This window comes from Oncorhynchus keta, chromosome 24 (assembly GCF_023373465.1).
Source record: "Oncorhynchus keta strain PuntledgeMale-10-30-2019 chromosome 24, Oket_V2, whole genome shotgun sequence".
Classification (NCBI taxonomy): Eukaryota; Metazoa; Chordata; class Actinopteri; order Salmoniformes; family Salmonidae; genus Oncorhynchus; species Oncorhynchus keta.
Genome location: NC_068444.1, coordinates 44,241,565 through 44,261,404, shown reverse-complemented (window position 1 = coordinate 44,261,404; position 19,840 = coordinate 44,241,565). Strand labels below are relative to the sequence as shown.

Here is a 19,840-nt window from a genome sequence, read left to right as displayed (position 1 = left end):
TATTGAACAAAAGGACCATTTGTGATGTAACTGGGACCTTTTGGAGTGCCAACAGAAGAAGATCATCAAAGGTAAGGCATTTTTTGTATCCCTATTTCTGATTTTCAAGTCACACCTCCCTGGTTGAAATATGTTTGACATGCATTTGTATGATGGGGCGCTGTCCTCAGATAATCGCATGGTTTGCTTTCGCCGTAAAGCCTTTTTGAAATCTGGTGGCTGGATTAACAAGAAGTTAAGCTTCATTTTTGATGTATTGCACTTGTGATTTTATGAAAGTTGAACATTTAGAATAATTTAATTTGAATTTTGTGCTCTGCAATTTCACCGGAAGTTGTCGAGATGTTCCGCTAGCAGAACGTCTAGCCGTAACAGGTTTTAATAATGAAGAAAGGTATGGTGGAAGTTTATGCAGGAGGGCTATTCACTGGTAGCTGGGGCGAAACAAAATCAGTGCTTTGGAATAGCCTTGGGTTGAGTTCAGTAGGTAGAAAACAGCGTAAAACGGGTAGGTGTCATCTAAACTTGTCCAATAAGAGCATAGAATTTTTGCCACGGAATTGAATTCTTCCATTGCAAAACGTTTTGGTACAGTGTGCCCTACTGGGCGAACATGACTCTGATGTTTGAGTATACTCACAGGTGTGAGGTCAGTAATGTTGCACTGCAGTAGTCTGGTGTCCTCTACTAGCGTCTCACCCAACAGAGGACTGTGGGAAGGGGAACTGCTCTACCTCACTGTGGAGCACACGCATTCACACACGCACGTGAATGCGAACGCACATACGCACACTCACAGTTACATTTGTGCATAGGGAATAAACTAAACTTTCCGTTGCGAGGTAGAATAGTAGAATAAACAAGGTGCAATTTCAAAATTTGGTCCTGTATCAACAGTTTTATCATGTTATCTTCTTATGGCTGCAGGGACAGTATTGAGTAGCTTGGATGAAAGGTGCCCAGAGTAAACTGCCTGCTCCTCAGTCCCAGTTGCTAATATATGTATAGTATTATTAGTATTGGATAGTTTCTAAAAGTTTCTAAAACTGTTTGAATGATGTCTGTGAGTATAACAGAACTCATATGGCAGGCAGAAACCTGAGATGAAATCCAAACAGGAAGAGGGAAATCTGAGGTTGGTCAATTTTCAACCCAGCCCCTATTGAATACACCTTGGGATATGGATAAAGTTGCACTAGATGTCAAAAGTCTTTAGAAACTCGAATGAGGCTTCTACTGTGTTGTGGAGCCGGATGGGAGCTCTTTGAGTCAGTGGTCTGGCAGAGAGCCAGGTCATATTCATGCGCATTTCACATGATAGCGACCAGCGTTCCATGGCTTCTCTACAGTCGTAGGAATTCTCCGGTTGGAACTTTATAGAAGATTTATGATAACAACATCATAAAGATTGATTCTATACTTAGTTTGACAAGTTTCTTTGACCTGTAATATAACTTTTTGAAGTTTTCGTCCGACATTCGTATGGACCTGCACGAGCGTTTGGATTTGTGTACTAAACACGCTAACAAAAGTAGCTACTTGGACATAAATAATGGACATTATCAAACAAATCAAGCATTTATTGTGGAACTAGGATTCCTGGGGGTGCATTCTGATGAAGATCGTCAAAGGTAAGGGAATATTTATAATGTGATTTCTGATTTCTGTTGACTCCAACATGGCGGATAATTGTATTTGTTTTCTGAGGGCCGTCTCAGATTATTGCATGGTTTGCTTTTTCCATAAAGTTTTTTTGAAATCTGACACAGCGGTTGCATTAACCTTTATAGCGCAGGCTCGACAACATTCCTCTGAAAAGGCAGTGCGCGAAATTAAAAAATATTTTCAGAAATATGTAACTTTCACACATTAACAAGTCCAATACAGCAAATGAAAGATAAACATCTTGTTAAAACCTTGACCTCGCCTACGGCCTGGGTGGACCAGGACGGAGAAACAAGCACACAGGAACTGTCCTGTTCGAAAGAACTCTCATTCTTGGGTGATTTGGTGACAGTTTACCACTTAGTTTGTGACAAACGCTCCTAACCTTGAAGAGGTTTGCCACACGTGGTGGAGGATGCGGGCAGACTAACATACCACTGGTTAGGTAGAAGGAAAAAATAAATAAATGTTCAGTTAGCACTCCAAAGGGGAGTCAGGTTTTTTTTTTTTTGTTGGCTTTGTTTGGTTAGGACAGTTTTTCAGGAAAATTTGTATGGAGGGAGCCATACAGGCCCTGTTACAAGCGGCGGTCGCCCAACAAGAGGCAACTAGAGCTCAACAAATAGTTAATCAGGATGCAATGCGAATGTATCAGGACACGTTACAGATCCAGCACCGCACCAACCAGCTGCTCATAGAAGAGCAAGAGAGAAACACCCGGGAGTTAAGAGAAGGCCTAAAGGGGCTAGCGGACCAAATTGGGGTTCAATTACCAGCTGCAAATACCCAGAGGAGGGCCAATCATTTTCTTCAAAAAATGACAGCGCAGGATGATGTGGAAGCATATCTTACCACCTTCGAAAGGACGGCAGAGAGGGAGAAGTGGCCGAAAGAAGAATGGGCAGGGCTTCTGGCACCATACCTGGCAGGGGACACTCAAAAAGCGTATTTCGACCTGGAGTTGAAAGATGCACAGGATTACGATAAACTAAAGGGGGAGATCCTGACTAGATTGCGAGTGACCGATACCGTGAGGGCACACCGCTTCCACCAGTGGTCCTACCGACCGGGACAACCCCCACGAACACAGATGTTCAAGCTGAACCTCAGCAAGACGGAGCTCCTCTTCCTCCCGGGGAAGGACTGCCCGTTCCATGATCTCGCCATCACGGTTGACAACTCCATTGTGTCCTCCTCCCAGAGCGCTAAGAACCTTGGCGTGATCCTGGACAACACCCTGACGTTCTCAACTAACATCAAGGCGGTGTCCCGTTCCTGTAGGTTCATGCTCTACAACATCCGCAGAGTACGACCCTGCCTCACACAGGAAGCGGCGCAGGTCCTAATCCAGGCACTTGTCATCTCCCGTCTTGATTACTGCAACTCGCTGTTGGCTGGGCTCCCTGCCTGTGCCATTAAACCCCTACAACTCATCCAGAACGCCGCAGCCCGTCTGGTGTTCAACCTTCCCAAGTTCTCTCACGTCACCCCGCTCCTCCGCTCTCTCCACTGGCTTCCAGTTGAAGCTCGCATCCGCTACAAGACCATGGTGCTTGCCTACGGAGCTGTGAGGGGAACGGCACCTCAGTACCTCCAGGCTCTGATCAGGCCCTACACCCAAACAAGGGCACTGCGTTCATCCACCTCTGGCCTGCTCGCCTCCCTACCACTGAGGAAGTACAGTTCCCGCTCAGCCCAGTCAAAACTGTTCGCTGCTCTGGCCCCCCAATGGTGGAACAAACGCCCTCACGACGCCAGGACAGCGGAGTCAATCACCACCTTCCGGAGACACCTGAAACCCCACCTCTTCATGGAATACCTAGGATAGGGTAAGTAAGGGTAAGTAATCCTTCTCACCCCCCTTCTCCCCCAAAAAAAAAAAAGATTTAGATGCAAGTGGCTGTTCCACTGGATGTCATAAGGTGTATGCACCAATTTGTAAGTCGCTCTGGATAAGAGCGTCTGCTAAATGACTTAAATGTAAATGTAAAATGTAAATGTTCGACTTGATTCACCTGGCACGGAAATGGTTGCGACCAGAGACCCGGTCATCCGCCGAGATTGTCGAGACCATCGTACTCAACCAGTTTCAGCGAGGTCTACCCCAAGAAGTGAGACGATGGATTGGCCAGAACGAGGTACTTTCCGCCGACCATCTCGTGGGCCTGGTTGAACGGTATTGTACGGCAAGAACAGCTGGAGTGGTCGAAGAGTCACATAGTGAGTGGTCTAGCCCAATTGTGATGGTCTCCAAGCCCGATGGGTCTTTGCGGTTCTGTAACGACTTTCGGAAGGTAAATAAAATCTCGAAGTCTGATGCCTACCCCATGCCCCGAGTAGATGACCTACTGGAGAAAATTAGTCATGCTCGGTACATTACGACCCTTGATCTGACAAAAGGGTACTGGCAAATTCCTCTGACCCCCAGGGCCAAAGAAAAGACAGCCTTTACAACACCTGACGGTTTGTTTCAATACACCGTCATGCCATTCGGCTTACACGGGGCCCCAGCCACCTTTCAATGGCTCATGGACAAAGTCCTAAAACTGCACAAAGCATATGCCGCAGCTTATTTAGATGACGTGGGGATCTACAGCCCAGATTGGGGATCCCACTTACCCCGGGTACAGGCAGTGTTAGATGCCCTTAGAAAGGCAGGGCTCACGGCAAACCCTGCCAAGTGTTATGTGGGGTTAGAGGAAACAGAGTATCTGGGATACACTGTGGGAAGAGGGTTAATCAAACCCCAACATAAGAAGGTGAAGGCAATTAGAGAATGGCCGAAACCAGTAAATAAGAAGCAGGTCCGAGCCTTCCTAGGGCTGACCGGTTACTACCGGAAGTTCATCCCAAATTATGCCACAGTGGCCGCCCCACTTACCGACATGACTAGAGCCAGAGGGCCAAACATGGTCAAATGGGATGAAAGGGCCACCAAAGCATTTAGGACATTACAGGAGGCTCTCTGCTGTAACCCAGTGCTGGTGGTACCAGACTTTGAGAAAGAGTTTGTGGTTCATTCGGATGCCTCAGAGGTCGGCTTGGGAGCAGTGCTGTCCCAAGAGGTAGAAGGGGTGGAACACCCCATCCTGTTTTTAAGCAGGAAGCTGGAACCACGGGAAACCAACTACTCAGTCGTTGAGAAAGAGGCGCTGGCAGTAAAGTGGGCTCTAGAAAGGCTGAAGTACTACCTGCTGGGGCGCCACTTCACCCTCATCAGTGACCATGCCCCACTCACCTGGATGCATAGGGCTGAAGAGAAGAACGCTTGGGTGATGCGGTGGTTTTTGAGTCTCCAACCGTTTCATTTTGACTTAAAACACAGAGCAGGGAAGGAAATGGGAAACGTGGATGGCTTATCCCGCATGCATGCATATTTTGCTGCGGTAGCCCGACCTAGGGGGTCGGATCCAGGGGGAGAGATATGTGGCAAAGAAGGGGGTCGAGTGATATGTGGCAGATATGTGAAAGCAGAACTAATAAACGGGCTCTGCCCGATCACTAAATTGGCCACCCCTGTCAGAACTACAGATCACAAAATGGCAGACCGCCAAAACTACAAGTCCCAGAAGCAAGGGGAACCCTCAGAAGGTGGAGCCGACTCACAGATAAAGGGTCAAGAAAAACCAGGAAGAGGAAGAGAGAGTGCTGGAAGGAGCTATGAACAATAGAGAAAGAGACTATAGAGATTGGCTGGATTTACCGTGTATGAGCTGGATTGTTTTGGACTTACCTGTTGGCGTTTGGACCTGGACCTACCGAGAACCCGATTCGTGTACCGAACCCTGCTATCCTTGACGTCGCCTACGGCCTGGGTGGACCAGGACGGAGAAACAAACACACAGGTACTGTCCTGTTCGAAAGAACTCTCATTCTTGGGTGATTTGGTGACAGTTTACCACTTAGTTTGTGACAAACGCTCCTAACCTTGAAGAGGTTTGCCACAATATATGTATATATATATATATATATATACACACACAACAATGGCCGGAGTTGAATGGAACACCTTAGTGACTGTTCCCTCTGCTCTATACAATCAATACATATCTGTTTATTTTATGTGATGATAAAAGGCTCATACAATACAAATATTTTTTTTATGTTTTCTTTCACAGTGATAGCGACTCCGACTGGGAGACCCCGGTGCCAAGCTGCCCCCTCTACCTGTACCCCCAGTGGTGTTCATATGCCACAGTTCATTACTGCAGGCATGACTGTGCCTCAGGGCCAAAAGGGCACAGCATGGAGGCGTTGTTGTGTTCTGTGTCGCATGAAATGCACCACTTGTTCAGTTTGCCTCTGCTTTACATCAGAAAGAGACTGCTATGGGACATGGCACAGGCAGCAAAATATTATGACGAGGACTTCCAAGGGGTGTGTACTGTTTTTTTTTTTATATTTATTTTCTAATATTTTTTAAAACATTTTGTGTGTGTGTGTGTGTTAATTGCTTTTTGATATGTTGTATATAGTTATTTGCACTTCTGTATATAGTTATAGGTCATTTCACCAATTCGGCCACTTGGGTACATTTGGGCAACTTGTGTGGGACACCTGGGTGACTTCATGCTAAATGTCATGTAGCTCACCCATTCCTGAAGTTGTCAGTCTCAAACTTTGCACACCTACAGTTGCCTACAGTATCTCCAGCATCCTATCTGACTGTGTGGCTATTCTAGTACATGTGAAAGATGATACTACAACAATAAAAAACAGAAAACGTATGCTCTTTCTTTCTCTTTTCTTCCACCAGATCTACTGTGTTATATTCTCCTACATTCAATTAACATTTCCACAAACTTCAGAATGTTTCCATTCAAATGATACCTAGAATATGCATATCCTTGCCTCTGGGGCTGAGCTACAGGCAGTTAGATTTGGGTATGTCTTCAGGCGGAAATTGAGAACAAAGGGTTGCAGCCATATTAATCTACCCATTGTGTCCAATTTCAAAAATGCTTTACAGCGAAACCAGCACATATGATTATGTTAGGTCATAGCCAAGTCGAAAAAACACAGCCATTTGTCCAGCCAAAATAGGAGTCACAAAAAGCAGAAATATAGATCAAATGAATCACTAAATGTTGATGATCTTCATCAGATGACACTCATAGGACATCATGTTACACAATACATGTATGTTTTGTTCGATAATGTGCCTATTTATATAAAGAAATCTCAGTTTACATTGGCGCCTTACGTGCAGTAATGTTTTAATTCCAAAACAGGTGATTTTGCAGAAATACTCATAATAAACATTGATAAAAGATAAAAGTGTTATTCACAGAATTAAAAATAGACTTCTCCTTAATGCAACTGCTGTGTCAGATTTTTTTTTAAACTGTACGGAAAAAGCATAATCTGAGAATGGCGCTCAGAACCCAAAAGGAATATCAGTGGGACTGTTGAGCTAACGTAGGCTAATGTGGTTAGCATGAGGTTGTAAGTAACAAGAAATTTCCCAGGACATAGACATATCAGATATGGGCAGGAAGTTTATATTCTTGTTAATCTAACTGCACTTTGCAATTTACAGTAGCTATCACAGTGAAATAATATGCTATTGTTAGAGTGCACAGTTATGATCTTGCAAATGTATTAATAAACCAATTAGGCACATTTGGGAAGTCTTGATACAACATTTTGAACAGAAATGCAATGCTTCATTGGATCAGTCTAATTTACACACACTGCTGCCATCTAGTGGCCAAAATCTAAGTTGCGCCTAGATTCCTAAATCATATATTGGCCTTTCTCTTGCGTTTCAAAGATGATTTTTTTTCTTGTATTATCTTTTACCAGATCTAATGTGTTATATTGTCCTACAATCATTTCACATTTCCACAAACTTCAAAGTGTTTCCTTTCAAATGATATCAAGAATATGCATATCCTTGCTTCAGGTCCTGGGTATGGCATTTTAGGCGAAAATTGAAACAAAGGGTCCAATCCTTAAGAGGTTTTAAAGGAGAACACGCTACACACACTCATATAAGAAGCACACCCACACACATAGGCCTACACACTCATACACACACGCATGTACTGTATGCATACATACACCAGGGAGGACGGTTATGTTCATGAGCATGGCCTTATTTCTATTACAGCATATTGGATGATTGTCATTCATATTCCATTCACCCAGTTCAAAGTAACATCGATAGGTTTAGCCTTCTACATGATACAAAAATGTTTCCTATACCCATCATGAGGTTTCTACAACTTCGCCTGTGAATGAAAGCTTACAATGTAGGTGCACACATGTCAAGAAAAACATGTGAGGTGACAGACATGGACAGACACTGACACATTCAATATCGCACACTCTGGGCTGCATCTATCTGATCTAGGATGTAATCATCCAACAGTTGCAAACAAGAGTTTCCGCTGGACACATTCGGGTATGTTTATCCCTGTTTTCTTCCTTTTGCTTCCGTTTAAGAAACGTTGTCCAACAGAATTGACCCCTGATCACACGTAAACACAGTCCACTAACATAGCAGCCACATTCCTTCTTGCATCTACACACTTTCTTCTCACCTTTTCCCTTCACTTGTGGACTTCAATGCACAACACATCAGCTGTATGTGTCCAAGTGAAAAAAAAACTTTCCAAGCCAAACCATATCATAACCGCTACTCACAGCCTACATTGTTGTCACCATATTAGCTAAATTAACGCCATAGTCAACATAGCTAATATAACTAACGCGTTAGTAAACCCGCTACAATCATGCAGTAACGTTACTTACAGTGTACAGTCAGTAAGGAGTTTAGCACCGGTCCCTGGTGGCAATAAATTAGTTAAACCAAACACTTACCTTGACGTTGAAGAGTTCCAGTGTTGTGTTGGATAATCATAGCCAGCTAGCTAACATAGCATCCCTCTGTTTGAGCAGGGTGTTTGAGTAGGCTAAACTAGATATCTGCATTTGCTAGCTAAGTAAGTGAAAGTGAAAATAAATGATGAAATATCTCTCTCTCTCTTTCTTTCTCTCTTTCTCTCTCTCTTGCTTCTCCTTCATTTTTGAAGAAATTAATTTGTTAAAAACTGTTCAACTATTATCTTTCTCTCTTTTTGAGTCAACAACTCAGTACTAGATTAATTCTCTGATCCTTTGATTGGGTGGACAACATGTCAGTTCATGCTGCAAGAGCTCTGATAGGTTGGAGGACATTCTCCGGAAGTTGTCATAATTACCGTGTAAGTCTATGGAAGGGGTGGAACCATGAGCCTCCTAGGTTTTGTATTGACGGAAGGTAGCTGTCCTCCGGTTACACCATGGTACAGAGTGCTGTTGAGGCTACTGTAGACCTTCATTGGAAAAAAGTATGCTTTCATCAATTATTTGGTGATATGTCAATATATTTATATATATATTATTTATTTTTTTAATTAATTCACTGAGGAGGATGGTCCTCCCTTCCTCCTCTGAGGAGCCTCCACTGACACACACACACACACACACACACACACACACACACACACACACACACACACACACACACACACACACACACACACACACACACACACACACACACACACACACACACACACACACACACACACACACACACACACACACATACGCACAAACACACATGCTTGTGCGTACACACTACAAACACCTACATGCACACACACACGCACACCCCCGCTCTGTCCCAGCCATCACAACGTGGAACCCATTATCAGCTCAACCCAGACAGAATGCCATCAAAAAAAAGAACAGAACATTTGAAATCAAGGAAATGCTGGACACACACACACACACACACACACACGTACACACACACGTACACACACACACACAGTATATTTTACAATTAAGTTGCACAAGGTAGTGACCCTAGGTGTGTACTATGTGTGTTTTGGGTCTGCATGTGTGTGTGTGTGTGTATCTACTGACTGGTATGCTCAAAGCCCGTCTACATGCGTCTGAAGAGCCGGTGCCTCCACTCGCAGGCTTTGAGTTGCCTCTCATGGTCCGACGCCTCCCGCTCCCCGGGGCCCTCGGTACGCACCTGGGACTGTAGGTCCCCCATGCGCTCCTCTGCCTCATGGACCAATGTGGCCAGGTGCACAGCCCTCAAGGCTCACGACTGCTGGGCACAACAACAGTTGTAATTTATATTAAGACTAGAATCGCCGAGGTGATCAACACATTACTTTATCAGCCATGCTCGTTGAAATTAAATTATAACTTTTGGGGGAATAAAGAGTGCAGATATCCTTTTTTTCATTTCTTCAACATATTGTTCTTCCCTCAGAAAACGAGACCCAATAGATGTGCTCAAAACACACAACTCTTTAATTCGAAGAAACCTCCTGTTTTCCCATCACCCACTTGGATAACACTCTAGTCTTTTTAATGTCTTTGTTTGTCAGAGGCACTAACGCAAATTCCCAATAAAAGCCCATTTAACTGCGGAGTCACCCTTTAACCTCTTGAGTGTAGGGGACAGTATTTTGATGTTTGGATGAAAAACGTACCCAAATGAAACTGCCTATTTCTCAGGCCCAGAATCTAGAATATTCGGAGGCTTCTAGATCACAGGCGGCAGAACGGCCTTATGAAGATGACTAATATCGCATCAAGATGACTAACAACACCGCCTGAGCACCATTGTGTTTTTCGTCTCACTTTCTTTTTTCTCTCTCTGCCAACTTTGGGAATGTGCTGTTGTTTTGTGTGTGGTGAGAGGTTGGTTGTTCTGCTGGTTGTGATTGCTGTGGCAACTGACCTGAATAAGACTCACATTTACCTAGATTTTATCAGCAATGCAGAGAATAATATTTTGTTTCTTTAAAAAAAAAGAACCACCAATCAAGGATACAGACAGCTCAAGAGGTATGCTTAGATATGAAGAAAAATAAGATTTTTTTTTTTACATATAATTAAGCAAAATTATTATGGCTCTAGATTGCAGGAAAAAGCTGTTTCATGTGTTTGAAATATGCTAAATTCTCCATCTTCCAGAAACCCCCCCCACAGCCATCCTCATGTACTTCGTGCCCCCTTAGATTTTTGGGGTGGATGACAGCCCTGTGCATGTCTCAGTATGTCTCAGTGTTTTGTCCCTTTCTTGTACCATCTGAGCAACACAGGACCACTATGACTCTATGCCTGTCTATGAATGCCTATATCTGTCTCCCTCTGTTTCTCTCTGTACAGTATGTCTCTCTGACGTCTCTGTCCCTGTCTGTCTCAGGGAGCCACAGACAGACTCTGTGAAGTATCCTACAGCAGAATCAATGGCTTCCTATCAAAGCCCAACGAAAACCATGCATTGTCTTTGATCTCAATTCTCCTCCGATGGAGTTTAATTACAATGTTCTTATAAAAACGCTGACACTGTATACTGACTAGGGCTGATGGGAGATACCTTTATCTCGCTCTCGCTCTCCCTCTCTTTCTATTTCCCTCTCCTGTGGTATTTGGGCTCTGGAGAGCAATCAAAGAGCAAACTCCAGTAAACACCACTTTCCCTCAAGTGTTTTCAATTTGGTGATACCTTTATAAAATGTCTGGACAGGTTCTGGAAAGGGAGTGCAAACATAAATAGTCTGGGAGAGCTCGGTGAGGCCTAATCGTTAGCAGAGAGTGAGACGGCGGAGGCTGCTAGATCACAGGCGGCAGAACGGCCTTATGAAGATGACGAATATCGCATCAAGATGACTAACAACACCCCCTGAGCACCATTGAGTTTTTCGTCTTTCTTTCTTTCTTTCTTTCTTCTCTCTCTGCCAACTTTGACATACTCTGTAGTGTGGGAACGTGCTGTTGTTTGGTTCGTGGTGAGAGGTTGGTTGTCCTGCTGGTTGTGGTTGCCGTGGCAACTGCTCTGGTTGCCGTGGCGGTGGGTACAGTTGCCGCGAGGATGGCCATGCTTGCCAGAGTTAGAATGAAGTCACTTTTAGACACTGATCGAAAGTCAGTTTTGCGGGCCTCCCGAGTGGCGCAGCAGTCTAAGGCACTGCATCGCATTGCTAGAGGCGTCACTACAGCCCCGGGTTTGATGCCGAGTTGTAACACAACCGGCCATGATTGGGAGTCCCATAGAGCGAGGCACAATTGGCCCAGCGTCGTCCAGGTTAGGGAAGGGTTTGGCTGAGGGGGGTCTTTACTTGGCTCATTGCGCTCTAGCGACTCCTTGTGGCAGGCTGGGTGCCTGCAGGCTGACCTCGGTCACAAGTCGAACGGTGTTTCCTCCGACACATTGGTGCGGCTGGCTTCCGGGTTAAGCAGGCGGGTGTTAAGAAGCTCGGTTTGGCGGGTCATGTTTCGGAGGATGCATGACTCGACCTTCGCCTCCCGAGCCCACTGGGGAGTTGCAGCAATTAGACAAATTGGGGAGAAAATTAAATTTTGTGTTTTACAGGGGAGGGTAAGCTTATCCTAAATCAGTACCAGAAGTGCAACTTCTACTCATACTATGGTTTATGATGGAACATGCTCCATATTTTCTTCAATAAACAACTGTTATGATCCTATAAGCTAAGGAGCGGGCGTGCAAGTGGGCACACAGACAGACAGAAAGTCAGTCAGTCAGAACAAACACAGCCAGACAGAAAGACAGACAGATAGCCAGTCAGCCAACCAACCAGCAAACCAGAACAGGTACCCACAGTGGGGGCTTTCCTTGGCTCCGGCGTGGAGCAGCAGCCTCTCCATGGGTATGGTGTTGGTCATGACGGCCATGTCCAGGGGCAGCAGGCCCTCACTGTTTGGGATGTTGAGGTCCATCTCCTGGTGCTCCACCGCCTCGAACAGAACCGTGTTGCTCTGGAACTAACACACTTAAACACATGTTTAAAGAGATACTTCAGGATGTTGGCAATCAAGCCCTTTAACTCGTGGATTCCATTTTTATATCTGTGTGCAATTTGAAGGAATTTTTTAACCAGCGTTAGCACAATGACTGGAAGTCTATGGTAACTGCTAGCATGCTAGTATATACCATAGACTTTCAGTCATTGTGCTAACGCTAGTAAACATTGGCTTGCAAAACTAACTCTAACTTATATCATACTGGATGCAGAGATATAACAAATGGTATCCATGAGTTCATCTGACTAATTGACAAAATCCTGAAATATCCCTTTAATGAGACTTTGGTGTTAGGGGCTGTGTTGAGCATGTCTTGAGCCTGTGTTGTGTCAGTGTTGAGCCTGTGTTGTGTCAGTGTTGAGCCTGTGTTGTGTCAGTGTTGAGCCTGTGTTGTGTCTTTGTTTAGTCTGTGTTGTGTCTGTTGAGCCTGTGTCTCGCTTGTATCTCACCTGTGTTTAAACCTGTATTGACTGTGTGTTGAGCCTGTGTCCCTCACCATGGTGGACTCGCGGAGTTGCTCCTTGTCACACCGTCCTGACACCACACTGTCCTCCAGGTCAGGCAGGTTGCCCGCAAGGAAACTCTCCGACAAGTTCCTGTAGAGGCGTTAGGCAGCGCTCGGGGATGACAGGCTGTTGGACTTGTTCCGGGTGGGAAGAGGGTGAGGCTTTCGCATCTCTCGCTGGGTCATCTTGGCTGAATCCTCCCTGTGGGGAGAAAGCGGTGCATCGATGCAGGGGAGGGTCGAAAGTGGCTTTTGGTGAGTATTAGTATCAATCATTATATCAGTCATAGTATGGTATTTTAGCAGACACCTTTATCCAAGGTGACTCAGAGTATATTTTGGCAACTATAGTATATTCAGTATTTGTGGACCATGAGGGAATCAAATCCATAAGCCCGGTGTTGCTTGGACTTACCCACTGAGCCACTGGAACCAAAGGGGGAATGGGGTGAGTATTATTGTACTTCTGCTATTTTTGAATCACTAGCACTGTGGTTACCAACACTTTTGAAGAATGCACCAAACATTGCCTACAGTATGTTTGGTGGGCCACATGTTTGACGCTTCTGCCTTGGATGTTGTTATAATGAACAGTACCTTGCTTGTTAACGTCTTCAAAATGTCTTGTTTAGAATGTCCTTAACATGGAGGCTCTGACGAAGACTAAGAAAACACATTAGATCCTACACCAGCTATAGAATGAATGCACTATTTTTGAAGTGACATACCTCTTTGTTTATGTGTTATGAGGTAGGGCCAAGAGTTTTTCTTAACCAAATGACCAGGCAAGGAAACACTCTGGGCCTTAATAATGGACTATAAGGTTATAACTTGGACCTGAAGTTTTTCCTGGTCAGCTGGTCAGGACAAACTCCTGGTCCCGGCCCTGACACGTTTTCTTAATTCCATGCCAATGTGCCGGCAAACCAGGTGGGTATCGCAATGGCATAATTTCTAAGTAATTATGATAGTTAACATATGAGTCATCATTGGCACTGCCATCGCTGTTCCTCTGCCAGTCCTGCCCTCTCAACCTGACACCTCTTTCTCATGAGAGGCTGAGATGAGCTCATTCCTTCTCATTCCTTCCTATCTTGGCATCTGAGGCATGACAGATATGCTGCCCTCTCCACTCTGCCACAGGAACAATGTGAATGACTGGGGAGCTTGGGCTGTGATGCTATCACACGCGCTGACGGAAATGTCAATTGGATGCCGAGGCGGTGGTGGCGCATTCCGTAACCCGATCCCACATAAGATAGATGAAGGAAGAAAGATAGAAAGTGTGAAAAAATAAAGAAACACCTCCTTCGGCCGCCTTTCCTTCCAGTTCTCTGCTGCCAATGACTGGAATGAATTGCAAAAAATCACTGAACTAACTTTAAACATCAGTTGTCAGAGCAGCTTACCGATCGCTGCAGCTGTACACAGCCCATCTGTAAATAGCCCATCCATCCAACTTCCTGCCTCATCCACATATTTGTTTTTGTTTTTATGCTCTTTTGCACACCAGTACTTCTACTTGCACATCCTCATCTGCACATATATCACTCCAGTGTAAATTGCTAAATTGTAATTACTTCCCTTACCTCCTTACTTCATTTGCACGCATTGTATACAGACTTTTCTATTGATTTATTGACTGTACGTTTGTTTATCCCATGTGTAACTAACTCTCTGTTGTGGTTTCTGTCACACTGCTTTGCTTTATCTTGGCCGCAGGTCGCAGTTGTGAATGAGAACTTGTTCTCCACTGGCCTACCTGGCTAAATAAAGGTGAAATCAAATTAAAAGAAAGAAATGAAAGAAAAAAGAAAGAAAGAGCCTCGCTATGATTAGTCAATAGTGAATCACCTATTGCATGTGTGTGTGTCATGGACCAAAGCCTATGGTGAAATCAGTGTACAGAGTCCATTTCCAACGCTCGTCCGATGTTTATGAGTGTTAACAGGGAATAGAGAATTAATAGAGAATTTAAATGAGTTATAGTGTATCTGTAAGCAGGATTAGCACAGACACGCGCGGGCACACACACCAAACAACAGCTGACAGTGGCATCAGAGCCCACATATCTCCAAGATAAAGGCTACAGTCGTTGGAGCCATCAACCCCTTTCACAGGCAGGGCGACACACCAAACAACAGCTGACAGTGGCGTCAGAGCCCACATATCTCCAAGATAAAGGCTACAGTCGTTGGAGCCATCAACCCCTTTCACAGGCAGGGCGACACACCAAACAACAGCTGACAGTGGTGTCAGAGCCCACATATCTCCAAGATAAAGGCTACAGTCGTTGGAGCCATCAACCCCTTTCACAGGCAGGGCGACACACCAAACAACAGCTGACAGTGGCGTCAGAGCCCACATATCTCCAAGATAAAGGCTACAGTCGTTGGAGCCATCAACCCCTTTTCACAGGCAGGGCGACACACCAAAATACACCCATCACTTCCCCATTCTCTCCCTCTCTCCTCTCCCTCAGTAAATGTTCTGTCCCATAATAGAGGCCCTTATTTTAGGCTGCCTCGTGTTCCCTGTGCAAGCCTATTCCAGGGGCAGATAAACGACGCAGGTATTTGGGATAATTTTTCCATGGGGCCTGAGGCACAGATAAAACAGAGATATATTTGTAATGTTCTGAGTATCCATTTCAAAGAGGCAGTAGGATAGGAATTTCCAGCAGGCTTATTGCTGTTTGTTGTCTGATTTCTACTTGTCAGCCACCAGAAGAGGCACGTCACTCTTTGACGACATTAGCGTGGGGCGGTGGCGAGGGGTTGGTGGCGGTGACTTTCAAAGTTCAACGGATGCCACTGCCCGCCACGTAGGTACGCGACTAGTCCAAAAGTCACTCATCAATGACAGTCACTGATTCCCCCAGTGATTCCATACTGTCCCCGACACCAGGTAGAGAAATAGGGAAAGAGAGAAAGGGAAATGGAGAGGAAAGCAGGAAGAGAGAAAGTTTAAGAGCGGGGGGGGGTTAAGAGTTTGAGCTTTGAGAGACAGTGATAGGTGAGGGCAAGAATGAGAGTGAAAGAAAGAGAGAGAGAGAGATTGAGAAGGATAGTGAGAGCAAATGAACGAGAGAGCACACTATAGCCACGCAGCATTGAAAGCCACAACATTCGAACACGACACCTCTCAACACCCAATTTGTCAAAGTTAGGGATAAGGGAACATAATTACTTTGGAGAACAAAGAAGAACTCTGACCTAAGTCGGTCCGCTTCTGGTAAAGACCAGCACCCAGCAGAGACACAGAGGTGCTGAAAATCCCCATGAACAACAGAACAATGACAGATCTAGGACATACTGGAGATGATCAAATATATATATACTGATATAGTCCATCAGGACTGGAATCCAACATGGCTAAGGCACCTATCAGTGACACCCAGCACACATTAGAAAACTCTTCATCTGGGGAATGTTACAAGAGGGTAGAACATACGCTGTATAAGCCTTCATCAGGTATATTACACACACACCCCATTCCAGCCTTATAACACACAGCGAGCAGGAAACAGTCCTGGTGGGAACAAAGCCCTACCAGAATCCTGGGTTCATGCTTGGCCCCTCACCAAGCCCACATCAAATAGCACAGTTACAGCCCCACCACCGACACTCACACACAATGTACATGCTCTCCCATCCTCCCCTCTCCTCTACCACCTCTCTCTTTCTCTCTGATCCTCCCACCCTCCCCTCTCCACTACCACCTCTCTCTTTCTCTCCCATCCTCCCCTCTCTCCCTCTCCCCTACCACCTCTCTCTTTCTCTCCCATCCTCCCCTCTCCTCTACCACCTCTCTCTTTCTCTCCCATCCTCCCCTCTCCTCTCCTCTACCACCTCTCTCTTTCTCTCCCATCCTCCCCTCTCTCCCTCTCCCCTACCACCTCTCTCTTTCTCTCCCATCCTCCCCTCTCTCTCTCCTCTACCACATCTCTCTTTCTCTCCCATCATCCCCTCTCCCCCTCTCCCCTACCACCTCTCTCTCTCTCCCATCCTCCCCTCTCTCCCTCTCCCCTACCACCTCTCTCTTTCTCTCCCACCCTCCCCTCTCCTCTACTACCTCTCTCTTTCGCTCCCATCCTCCCCTCTCTCTCTCCTCTACCACCTCTCTTTCTCTCCCTTCCTCCCCTCTCTCCCTCTCCCCTACCACCTCTCTCTTTCTCTCCCATCCTCCCCTCTCTCTCTACCACCTCTCTCTTTCTCTCCCATCCTCCCCTCTCTCCCTCTCCCCTACCACCTCTCTCTTTCTCTCCCATCCTCCCCTCTCTCCCTCTCCTCTACCACCTCTCTCTTTCTCTCCCACCCTCCCCTCTCTCCCTCTCTTCTACCACCTCTCTCTTTCTTTCCCATCTTCCACTCTCTCCCTCTCCTCCACCACCTCTCCCTTTCTCTCCCATCCTCCCCTCTCTCCCTCTCCCCTACCACCTCTCTCTTTCTCTCCCATCCTCCCCTCTCTCCCTCTCCTCTACCACCTCTCCATTTCTCTCCCACCCTCCCCTCTCTCCCTCTCCTCTACCACCTCTCCCTTTCTCTCCCATCCTCCCCTCTCTCTTTCTCCCCTACCACGTCTCTCTTTCTCTCCCATCCTCCCCTATTTCTCCCTCTCACTCACTCATTTCTGCATGTCTTCTTCCCTCTTTGACTGCCCTCTCCTTGCCTCCGCTCTTTCTCGCTTTCTGACTCCCCTTACTCCCTCCCTCCCTTGTGTATGTGTGTGTGTGCATATCCCTGTGTGTGTGTTTGTGCTTCTGTGCCTATGTGTGCGAAAACATGCGTGTGTGCCGCTGTGCGGGTGTGTGTTTGTGTATGCGTGTGTGTGTGCGTCTGTGCCAGTGGAGGCTCCTCAGAGGAGGAACGGGAGGACAGTGAATTTCATAAAAATAAAACATTTAAATAACTATACTCACATATCACCAAATAATTGATTAAGCATACTTTATTTGCAATGAAGGTATACAGTAGCCTCAACAGCACTCTGTATGGTGGCATCATGGTGTAGCTGGAGGACAGATTGACTTCAATATAAAACCTACTGTATGACAACTTCCATATGACGTCCTCCAACCTATCAGAGCTCTTGTAGCATGAACTGACATGTTGTCCACCCAATCAGGGGATCAGAGAATTAGTCTAGTACTGAAAGCATAAGCTACAGCTAGCTAGCACTGCAGTGCATAACATGTGGTGAGTAGTTGATGCAAAGTGAAAGAAAGAGAATAGTTGAACAGTTTTGAACAAATTCATTTATTCCAAAATGAAGAAGAGAGATAAAGAGTGAGATTGTCATTTTTTTTCACGTTCAGTTTCACTTACTTAGCTAACAAATGCAGCTATCTAGTTTAGCCTACACAAACACTGCTCAAACAGAGGGATGCTATGTTAGCTAGCTGGCTATGACAGAGGGATGCTATGTTAGCTAGCTGGCTATAACAGAGGGATGCTATGTTAGCTAGCTGGCTATGACAGAGGGATGCTATGTTAGCTAGCTGGCTATAACAGAGGGATGCTATGTTAGCGAGCTGGATATAACAGAGGGATGCTATGTTAGCTAGCTGGCTATGACAGAGGGATGCTATATTAGCTAGCTGGCTATAACAGAGGGATGATATGTCAGCTAGCTGGCTATGACTATCCAACACAACACTGGAACTCTTCCAAGTCAAGGTAAGCTTTTGGTTTAACTAATTTATTGCCACCAGGGACCGGTGCTAAACTCCTTACTGACTGTACACTGTAAGTAACGTTACTGCCTGATTGTAGCGGGCTTACTAATGTGTTAGTTCTATGAGCTATGTTGACTATGACGTTACTTAAGCTAATATGGTGACAACAATGTAGGCTGTGTGTAGTGGTTATGATATGTTTTGGAAATGTTTTTTTTTTCCTTGGTCACATTCATATGCTTCAATGCCATACAACACTCCTTATGTGGCCTCCAACTGCTCTTAAATAATATTAAAACCAAATGCATGCTTTTCAACCGTTCACTGCCTGCACCCGCACGCCTGACTAGCATCACCACCCTGGATGGTTCCGACCTAGAATATGTGGACATAAGTACCTAGGTGTCTGGCTAGACTGTAAACTCTCCTTCCAGACTAATATCAAACATCTCCAATCTAAAATCAAATCTAGAGTCGGCTTTCTATTCCGCAACAAAGCCTCCTTCACTCACGCCGCCAAATTTACCCTAGTAAAACTGACTATCCTACCGATCCTCGACTTCGGCATTGTCATCTACAAAATAGCTTCCAACACTCTACTCAGCTAACTGGATGCAGTTTATCACAGTGCCATCTGTTTTGTTACTAAAGCACCTTATACCACCCACCACTGCGACCTGTATGCTCTAGTCGGCTGGCCCTCGCTACATATTCGTCGCCAGACCCACTGGCTCCAGGTCATCTACAAGTCCATGCTAGGTAAAGCTCCGTCTTATCACAGTTCACTGGTCACGATGGCAACACCCACCCGTAGCACGCGCTCCAGCAGGTGTAACTCACTGATCATCCCTAAAGCCAACACCTCATTTGGCCGCCTTTCGTTCCAGTTCTCTGCTGCCTGTGACTGGAATGAATTGCAAAAATCACTGAAGTTGGAGACTTTTATCTCCCTCACCAATTTCAAACATCTGCTATCTGAGCTGCTAACCGATCGCTGCAGCTGTATATAGTCTATCGGTAAATAGCCCACCCAATTTTACCTACCTCATCCCCATACTGTTTTATTTATTTACTTTTCTGCTCTTTTGCACACCAATATCTCTACCTGTACATGACCATCTCATCATTTATCACTCCATTGTTAATCTACAAAA

The 19,840-nt window shown here is 45.5% G+C and overlaps 1 pseudogene; it reads right to left on the bottom strand.

Annotated features, from left to right (window-relative positions):
- LOC118357764 (ankyrin repeat and fibronectin type-III domain-containing protein 1-like) overlaps positions 1-13,195 on the bottom strand; it is a 50,837-nt pseudogene extending 37,642 nt beyond the window's left edge.
- Positions 13,196-19,840: the final 6,645 nt, after the last annotated feature.